Raw genomic sequence first — 9,449 nt, forward strand, 5'->3', positions numbered from 1 at the left:
CTGGTTCTTATGACTGTTTTTTTGTGGGATGTTGAAAAGAGAACTATGTAAGCACAGAATAATATGAGCCATGTCAAGGAAGGATGATATCCATTCTGAGAAATTTAGGTACTGTCGCTAGCCTCCTGCTACGACATCCGGGGGGTGGGTGTAAGATGGCGCAGAGTTAACATCACAGACTCTAGGCGGGAGTCAGGCAAGTGGTAAAGGAGACTCGTTTAGTGCAATTTAGGCAGACCTTTATACCCCTTCCCAGGACCCAGTGGGCAGAGTCATCTGGAACGCTGTGATGTCTCCCTTTCCTTTGCTCCAGCCATCTAATGCCATGGTATCATCATCAGTGTCTGGACTCTTTGGCAGAATACCAATGGGCATGTGCGATTGGCCCTGAAGGTGTTTCCTCCCAGGCAGTCACAAGGTACTACCATGTTCATGTTTTTATAGCTTATAGTTATCTAAAAGTACAGATTTTTAAATGCATGAAAAAGCTGTTGAAGACAGCTTTGTAACATTGTAACCTGCCATAACTCTTTTAAGATTTAAATAATTTCAGTGAAACCACATAGCAGCTTGCACTGCCCTGTGTTTACTACATTCAAAGGGACAGAAAGGCTAGTCAGGTTCTACTGTTTCTCTGCTCATTACTTATCTGATACTTAAACTTTCAGATGGGTCTCTTCCATAGAGGCCTGCAGGGTGCTATGTAATAGAATATCTTACCCTAAATTGTTAATCCCAAATGTGAAATAGGGACCTCTAGATTCTCAAGTTCAGCACCTCCTTTGCTCACATTGTTAACATTAAAACCACCTCATACCTACCAGGGAGTACAACAAATGTTACTGGCTGCTCTGTAGTAAGGCACATTTAGCATCTATATCTAAAAGATACATTCTCCTTGATCTTAGGAGACCAATAAGCAGTCCCTTAGGAGGCGGTTAACTGATTCCTTCTTTAGCCCAAACTAGGCAGTGACTTTCATCCCTAACGTAATACCAGGTATAGAAGGGAACTCACTTCATTGACCCAAAAATATCAGAGAATGGGGATTCCTCTCCCAATTCTCTAAGAGAAAAGGAAAAATGTGAAAACTTCTAATCTGTCTTTGGTTTATTGCACAGTCTATTGTGATTACATTAGTTGTCTCTCTTTCTTCTGGGGTGCTGACGTGTAGCAATCCATGCCATTTCTGTTCTCTGGGTGCCTTGCCGGAACCATATTTTACCTTGCGTTTGTATTTGCTCCTCGTTCTAGTCATGGTTTATGATATTCTGTCCTGATCATATTTACTCTTTTTTTTTCTGGTTGAGAGGTTGCTCTGTCATAAACATTTTGTCCAGCAACTTGGCTGAACAGGAATAGAGGAGAGCAATATCATATTGAGAGGATGTTTTCTTAAGTTTATTTTTCATCCTGACCATAAAGGAGGGAGCTTCGCTAGGTTTGCAGATGTATGTGGCCTGTCTCATATCCAAGATAGGCCACTCTGTAAGGCGATGATTTCCTGGTTCTGGCAGGCATCGTATAAACACTGCATACGACCTGATGGTTATACTATTGATCATTTATCAGCTTCATTTCCCTTCTGAGAAATTTCAGTCTGCGTCCAAGAGTCTTACCTTCCAGACAGGAAGCCTCTTTTGGAAGGTTAGACAATGTCTAACAACTGTGCCATCATATATCACCACTCAGTTTCTTGAAGGGGAAGGGCCTTTCATTCATATGCTGCTTCTTCAATGAACGCTGTGGTAAGAGGTGAGCAAAGAGTGAGAAAAGTAAGTCACGTTTCACAGGTGACGAGTATCCATCCTCTTTTACCTCAGCTTCAAGTTCTCCCTCCTACCTCTCATCCTGTTATCCTATAGAGAGACATATATCTCTGTTACATTTACTTCATCTAGTGTTTTCAGATTCTCTTCGGCAGCCAGTCAACTGACAGGTGGCTAACAACACCATCCCAATACAGCAAGCTGCTGTCCTTGCTTGGTATAATGGGTTAAGCAGTCCCGAAGCGAGCTATCATTTGTTTTATTTGATTTTTTAATTCATTTTACATAGTAACTATAGTTTCCGCTCCCTCACCTCCTCCTGAAACCCACCTCCCTTCACTCTTCAGAAAGGGTAAGGGAGTCAACAAAGTCTAGCATATTAAGTTGAGGCGGGACCAAGACCTTCTTCACTGCTTCAAGGCTGAGCAAGGCATCCAGCCATAAGGAATGGGTTCCAAAATGCCACCTCACGCACCAGGTCCCACTGCCTGGGGCCCCTCAAACAGACCAAGCTACACAACTGTCGTCCACTAACAGAGGACCTATTTAATCTCTAGTTAGCTGGGGACCAAGCTGTCAGTCTAGAGTCTGTGAGCTCCCACAACCATGGATCAGCTGTCTCTGTAGGCTAAAACCAGTTATTATTTTAAGATGTCTCAAAATTCACATGGTGATCCACAGCCCTTAACAAATGAACAACATTTCTACCCACATGGAGTTTAGAAGACCAAACTGGAATTTCCTGTCTGCCTTGTCAATTGTTTCCAAAAACCTGGGCCTTAGTCTAAGTTACCCATTTGCCAGATGCCATGAGAATAAAAGAAGTTAGGTTAGACTGATGCAGTATTGCACAAAGTTAATTTGACTATTTACCAAGAAAAATGTGTCTTATATGAGAACAAAACACATACATCCTCAAACTATGAGCCAGAAAGAGGCTACTTAACAATATTTAGGAGAAAGTGATCTTATCCTAAACAGAAAGTGTTTTATTTCGTTAAGAAAACCTCAAAGGTTTTAGGCATGACAAAATGGAAGAAAATCTTTCCTAGCTATACATCTGACAGAACATTAATATCTAGACTATCCAAAGAACTCAGAATACTAAGTATCAAGAAAACAAACAACCCAACTGAAAAATAGCCTTTATAACTGAAGAGAGAGTTCATAAAAAATACAAATGACTAATAAATACTTTAATAAATGTTCAACATCATTAGCCATGAGGGAAATGAAAATTAAAACTACTTTGAGATTCCATCTCATACCAGTCAAAAAGGCTATTATCCAGAAAACAAATGACAGCAAATGTTGCCAGATCATGGGGAAAGTAGAACCATTGTTTACTGGGAGTGTAAATTAATGCAGCCAATAAAATTCAGCATGGAGATTTCTTAAAAAGCTAAATTAGATATACAATATGACCCAGGCATAGAATTCCAGGAAAGATAACCAAAAATTCTACATTTTACCTGCACATCCGCATCCACTGCATCTGCATTTACAATAACCAGGAAATTGAACCAACCTACTTGTCTATCAGTTGATGCGTGGACAATGAAAATTTGGTATATAAACAAAATGAGATATTATTCTACATTAGAGAAAAATAAACTTGAGAAATGTGTATGACTATAAATGGAATCTGAACAATATTATACTGAATATGATAATTCAAGTTCAGAATGATAAACATGTTCACATGATGGATGTCATGAGAAGTTTAATAGCATTGTATTAATCCTGTATATTAACTTTGGTAGAATAGATTTTTTTTGTAATATTAATTGTGCTTATCCAGGAATAGACAATAGTTTCACATCATTTAGTATCATTTTTTTCTTTTCTGTGTATTGAAATTTCATTGTAGAAATCTTTCATTTCTTTGATTACATATATTCCTAAATAATTTTTGGGAGAATATTTAGAATGGAATATTTTTCCAATTTTTCTCAAATAATAGACAGCATGCAAAAATAAAGGCTAAGATTTTTGTTCTGTTTGGTAATGGATTTTGTATTTAGGGGGGAGGTTTCACTTTGCAACTTTACTGCAAGTGTTTATTAGTTTCATAAGTTTTCTAGTAGATTCAATAGGGTCTTTTCAGTAAATAATATTTCTGTATATAGAGATCATTTGGCTTCTTCTTTTCCTATTGTCTTTTTTATGTCTTTTTCTTGTCTAATTGCTATAGCTAAGACTTTTAGCACTGTGTCAAGTTAGAGACAAGATAGTGACCATCCTTGTCTCATTCATAATTTTACACAAAATATTCTCAATTTGTCTTCATTTAAGATGTTTGTTATGGTATTGTTATAAATGACATTTATATTTTTGAGATATATTTCATCTATTAGTAAAGTCTCCAGAACTTTTATGATGAAAGTACGTTTGAGTTTGCCAAAGATCTTTCCAGTATCAAGTGAAATAATTTATATGTTTTCTGTTATTCAGTGTCTTTATGTAGTTTATTATCAGTTAGTGATTTATGGATTTCTAGCCAACATTGTCTTTTGGATGAGGCCCACGTGGTAATAATATAGAATCTTCTAAATGTGCTCCTAAATTCAATTTGAAGGTATTTTAGTAAGAATATTTACATCTATGTTCATCAGAGTAATTGTAGTTTTCTTTCTTTCTTTTTCTCTTTCTTTGTTTCTTACATTTAATTTTTTGGTTTTGATATCAATATGATAATGGTGTATTTAATCAATACTTTTTGAGAACAGATTCTAGTGCCAAAGTCTGTGGTAAGTAGCAAGAGCCCATCCAACTATGTCCCATCCTATTCCGGTTATAAAGATTGAAAAACAAATGAAACAAAAAAAATTCAAAATCTGACATACAATACCAAGAGAACAACTAATTGCAAAATTCTGTCTAGGGTATGCCTATTATGATCTTTGATTAATATGGAATTTTGACACAAAACAAAGCATTTATAGGCACATCCTGATGTTTCATGAATAGTGACTTATTCAGCTAATATGCCCTGGCTCTGGTTCACATTCCCTAATCTTCTTTAGTATCTATTTCTAAAACTCACTTCCTGCATAAATTAATTTGTATTCCACTCTTCTTTTTGAAGTAACATGCTAATCTACACCATGCTTTTATTTATTTAATCATTTGCATTTATGTTTAAAGACAAGCCTTTTCCCATCAATCAATAGTTGGACATAAAACTGGATGTCATTATACAATACAAATGTAAGGGAAATGTCAATTTAGTTACTTAGAATAAACAGGTGTATAGAATAGTCAAGGCAGTCCTGACCTAATTGAGTGAAAGTCAAAAAGGTAGGGCTTGGGTCTTTTTAAAGTATGGTAGCCTCTGGTTTTTTTTTTTTTTTTTTTTTTTTTGGTTTTTCAAGACAGGGTTTCTCTGTGGCTTTTTGAGCCTGTCCTGGAACTAGCTCTGTAGACCAGGCTGGTCTCGAACTCACAGAGATCCGCCTGCCTCTGCCTCCCGAGTGCTGGGATTAAAGGCATGCGCCACCATCGCCCGGCTTAGCCTCTGGTTTTGAAGAAATAATTGCATCTTATGAAATAGACTGTAAGAAACACATGGTAAGATGCTAAAGATAATGCCCAGATTACAGTAAAAAAGAAGATGAAAACATTTGCTCTTTAATTCAATGGACTCTGCCACCAGCATACAATCTTTCAAAAAATCCAAGAGCTCTGTATAGGAACTGAAGCCAGCAACATCATGATGATATACCTGTGAGATCACAGAGACCCCATATTAGCCAGACTTGCCATTCCAGCCTATAGAAACTGAGGAAGGGAGTGCATGCTAATTTCATTTGTCAAATTTCTGGCAATTATTTTCAACAAGTAACTAATTGCTGCAATTCATTTGGAATGATATTTTATAATCTAAAATATTTAAAGATGTACTAAATAATACATCTTTCCAAGCATAAAACAATGTTTAGAAAGGTCTAAAATGTTGATTCACTCACCTTTTCCTATTATAGTTTGTAAATAAACACAATACACATGCAATATATATTTCACAATAGTCAAATATTTATTGCAGTAATACTAATATCACCAATCTCAAAATGAATTGGTTATTAATTTTTAAATTGAGGCATATGATGAATATAAAATGGGAGAAAATATGGCACTTCACTTTGGGGGAAAGTAATGAGTAACAAGGTTTCTCCTGATGAACTAAGATCACGAGAGAGAAATAGTACATTACACTGCCGAAAGAAGAATCAACCAGTAATTATATGTCAAGTGAGTATATGTATTTATTAAATTAAAGGAAAACTCATTTATTGAAAAAACAAGGATTAAGATAAATAAAAATTGTGAGAGTCTGATATCAGTAGATTTACAAGTATACAGTGAAAGATTAACTTAAGGAAATCATTCTAAAAAGATGGGTAAATTTAGAGTACCTATTTTATTTGTGCGTGGATAAAATATTTTTTCTTATCTTGAGGTTTGTAAATTCTATTTCAGGGCCAAATTAAAATGTTATTACATTGTACAGTATGGCTCTTCATGTACGTAGAAAAGCTGACAAGGATAATTATATTTCAAGTTGTGGCAAATAAAATTATTCAAGGGTGACTTGTGATCTCTATGCTTTTCATACACTGTCAAAATGTTGACGCCAGTAGTCTTTTTTATGTAAATAGGAAGCCACCATATTATTAGCATAAGGAAAAAATATTATCAGATCACTAAAAAATTCAAATGTGATTATATATTTCCTCAGATATAAGAAAACATAAAAAATGAGGAACAAGATGAAAATTACAGAAACAAAAATGTAAACTAAGATAGATGAGCTTTAACTTATCACTAAAGCAGTAAGATATATTAAAGTTGTATAGTTATTTTTGTCTTTTTAAACATTTTATGGATCTACCAGAAAAGGAAAGTTTAATTGTATTTAATATTGCCAATATACCTACTCAATAAGGTTACATTTTCCTTCTCAATTATTATTTTTCTTTGTTTTGATTTTTTCCACATAGACTTAAGTAAAACTTGTGATTTTTCTAATTGAAATCCTATTTGGACTTAGAAAAGTCCATCAATATTTGAACATATATAGTCTCATTTAATTTCTTTGAAAACAGTCAACATTAGAAATATTATTTGTAAAATCAAGAAATAATTAAATGTAGTCATCTCTTGCAAAATATGACAAGTAGTACCTTAATGCCTCAATATATACCTTCTAGTAGGAAAATTAAGAAATGGACAGAGGAAGTTGAGAGAGAAGAAACAGAGAGAGGAATTGAGAACATGAAACAAATTTCTGGTGGTTGATAAAATTTCATCATTTGGTAAAATGACCAACCTGAGTTGCGTGGCAGTGTGCTCTCTGTGATGCTTCAGTAAATAAACAACTATTTTATAATTTTTGGTTATCAAGAATAAAAAAGAATAAGAAACATTTTACTTTGCGCTAAGATTAATAGTGCAGGCCTTTAATCCCAGTTACTCTGGAGGAGATGAAGAAGGGTGACAGTAGAAAGCCATTTTAGACAACTATGTGAGATCCTGTCTCAAAATAAAAAGCAAAGAAGGATCTGGGTAGAATAGTTGACTAACCTGAACAAGCCCCAATGAGTCATTAGTAATATCAGAAAACATACAAAACAAAAATATTCAGTGAAAGATAATTGGTTAAAATGAAGAGGTAAGTTCATGTATTTACAACATAACTCATGCACCTAATGGTGATGGAAAATTGCTAGAGGGCGGGAAATGATTTCCAGAATTAGTCTGATGTGAGATTGTGACTCCTAGGAATGAGAGGAAAGCTACTCACATGATATTTCATGGCTGCCTAAAGAGGACCCTAAATATGGCAATAGCAATAGTTATATTAATGTGGAAGGGGAAAAATTACTCGTGAGAGAGGGAGAATTAGCCTCTCCTGAAAATGAGTCCCTTAACTGGTTACCCAATATCAAGTATACCAAGTGGTCAGCTGTAAAATTATATATAACACTAAACAGACTAAAGAGGATATATATATATATTCAACTGGATATTGTTTGTTTAGGCTACAAACAACATCAATTTTGCTGTCTTCACTGAGTCATATATCTGGTGTATGTATACATGTACATATACATACATGATTGAGTACATGTGCATGTTTAAAATTTAGAAGTTATAAGTAAGAATAATGATCTAAAAAGAGAACTTCAAATTTTGCGAAAATGAAGGTGGGACATAGGAGTGCTGGAGGCAGGGGACATGGAAAGGATTGGAGGGAGGAAAGAGAAGGGAATATGATGCTCTGATGGAATTATATTTTAATTAATATAAAGAATATTATAAAAGTATTACCATCAGGCTTATATATTGTATGTTTAAAATGTATCCATCATAAAGATATGGAAACTACTACAATAAAATTACCTTTTTAAATAAAAAAACAACAGCATTAAAAATTCTATTTTTGGAATGAAACCTAAATGACCTTAGGAAGATCTGTATTCACAATACTACCTACACAATGAACAAAACTCTTTCTATCAGGAATCAGAAGTTTTAGAAGATATGTAAAATAGAGTTCTAGGAAATAATTAAACAACATTTATACTTTTCTAAAGACATTTAAGTAGTTTAAATTCAACTCTAAATTATCCTATGATAAAAGACAAATAATGACACTTAAATTGAAAAGTAATTTAAGTTTTACATAAAACTTCAAAAGCATATTTTTTTTTACATCTGCAGTGAATCTTTAGAAAAATTAGATGTGGGTTTATATTTGATATAGTCTGTGCCTCTTTAGCTTTTGATAATGAATAGGCTTTTATTTTTAATGGTGGCTGTTTCAATAAAAGACAGCAAAATCGATGCTCTGTTTGGAGGCAAAATTAAATGTCTAGAAGATAAAAATAAACACTTAAATTCCATAGCAGTAGGGTAATTTGGAGAAATATTTGATGTGATAATGAACAGAGTAGGGTACAATAATAAAACAAAAAAATTAGATTTTACAGCTTTTTTATTGTTTTAGTCAGCGTTAGGCATTGATCAATATGCATCCCAATTCCTTGGACAATTTGACCAGATAAGTACTATTATTATTCACATTTTCTGTGTGAGATTAAAGGATAAAAGTAGAATAAACATGGATAGAACATCGAGAAAATTAAAAAAAATGGTAGTATACACAATGTAATTCAATTAAGCACCCATAATGAAATTTGTAGAAATTTTAAAGGGTATTAGAAATATTAAACAGAGTGAGATAATAATCTAGGCCCAGAGAAACAGACATGATATGGTCTTTCTCATATGCAAATTCAGCCTTTAGGTTTTTACATTTTCTGTATTTAAGTTGTCATATCTCTAGAAGGTAGGTAACAAGAAAGGAGATGTGTGAGGCAATTAAGAAGCTCTGAACACAGAAAACATGGGAAATAGTAAGGCATAGAGATACTGGAGTGATTTAAACAGGAGAAGAGAGAGAGAGAGAGAGAGAGAGAGAGAGAGAGAGAGAGAGAGAGAGAGAAGAGACTTGTAAATAATTTTTACATAAAACATCATGGCTTTCAAAACATGACATGTGACATAAGTTAAAAGCATTGGCAATGAAGTAGCTCAATAGCTCCTAAAAGGAATGTCTTCATCAAACTCCTCAAGACTCAAGGATCTATGTGGAAGAGGAGACACAAAGCTTGTAAG

Source organism: Chionomys nivalis, chromosome 19 (genome assembly GCF_950005125.1).
Source record: "Chionomys nivalis chromosome 19, mChiNiv1.1, whole genome shotgun sequence".
NCBI classification, from domain to species: domain Eukaryota; kingdom Metazoa; phylum Chordata; class Mammalia; order Rodentia; family Cricetidae; genus Chionomys; species Chionomys nivalis.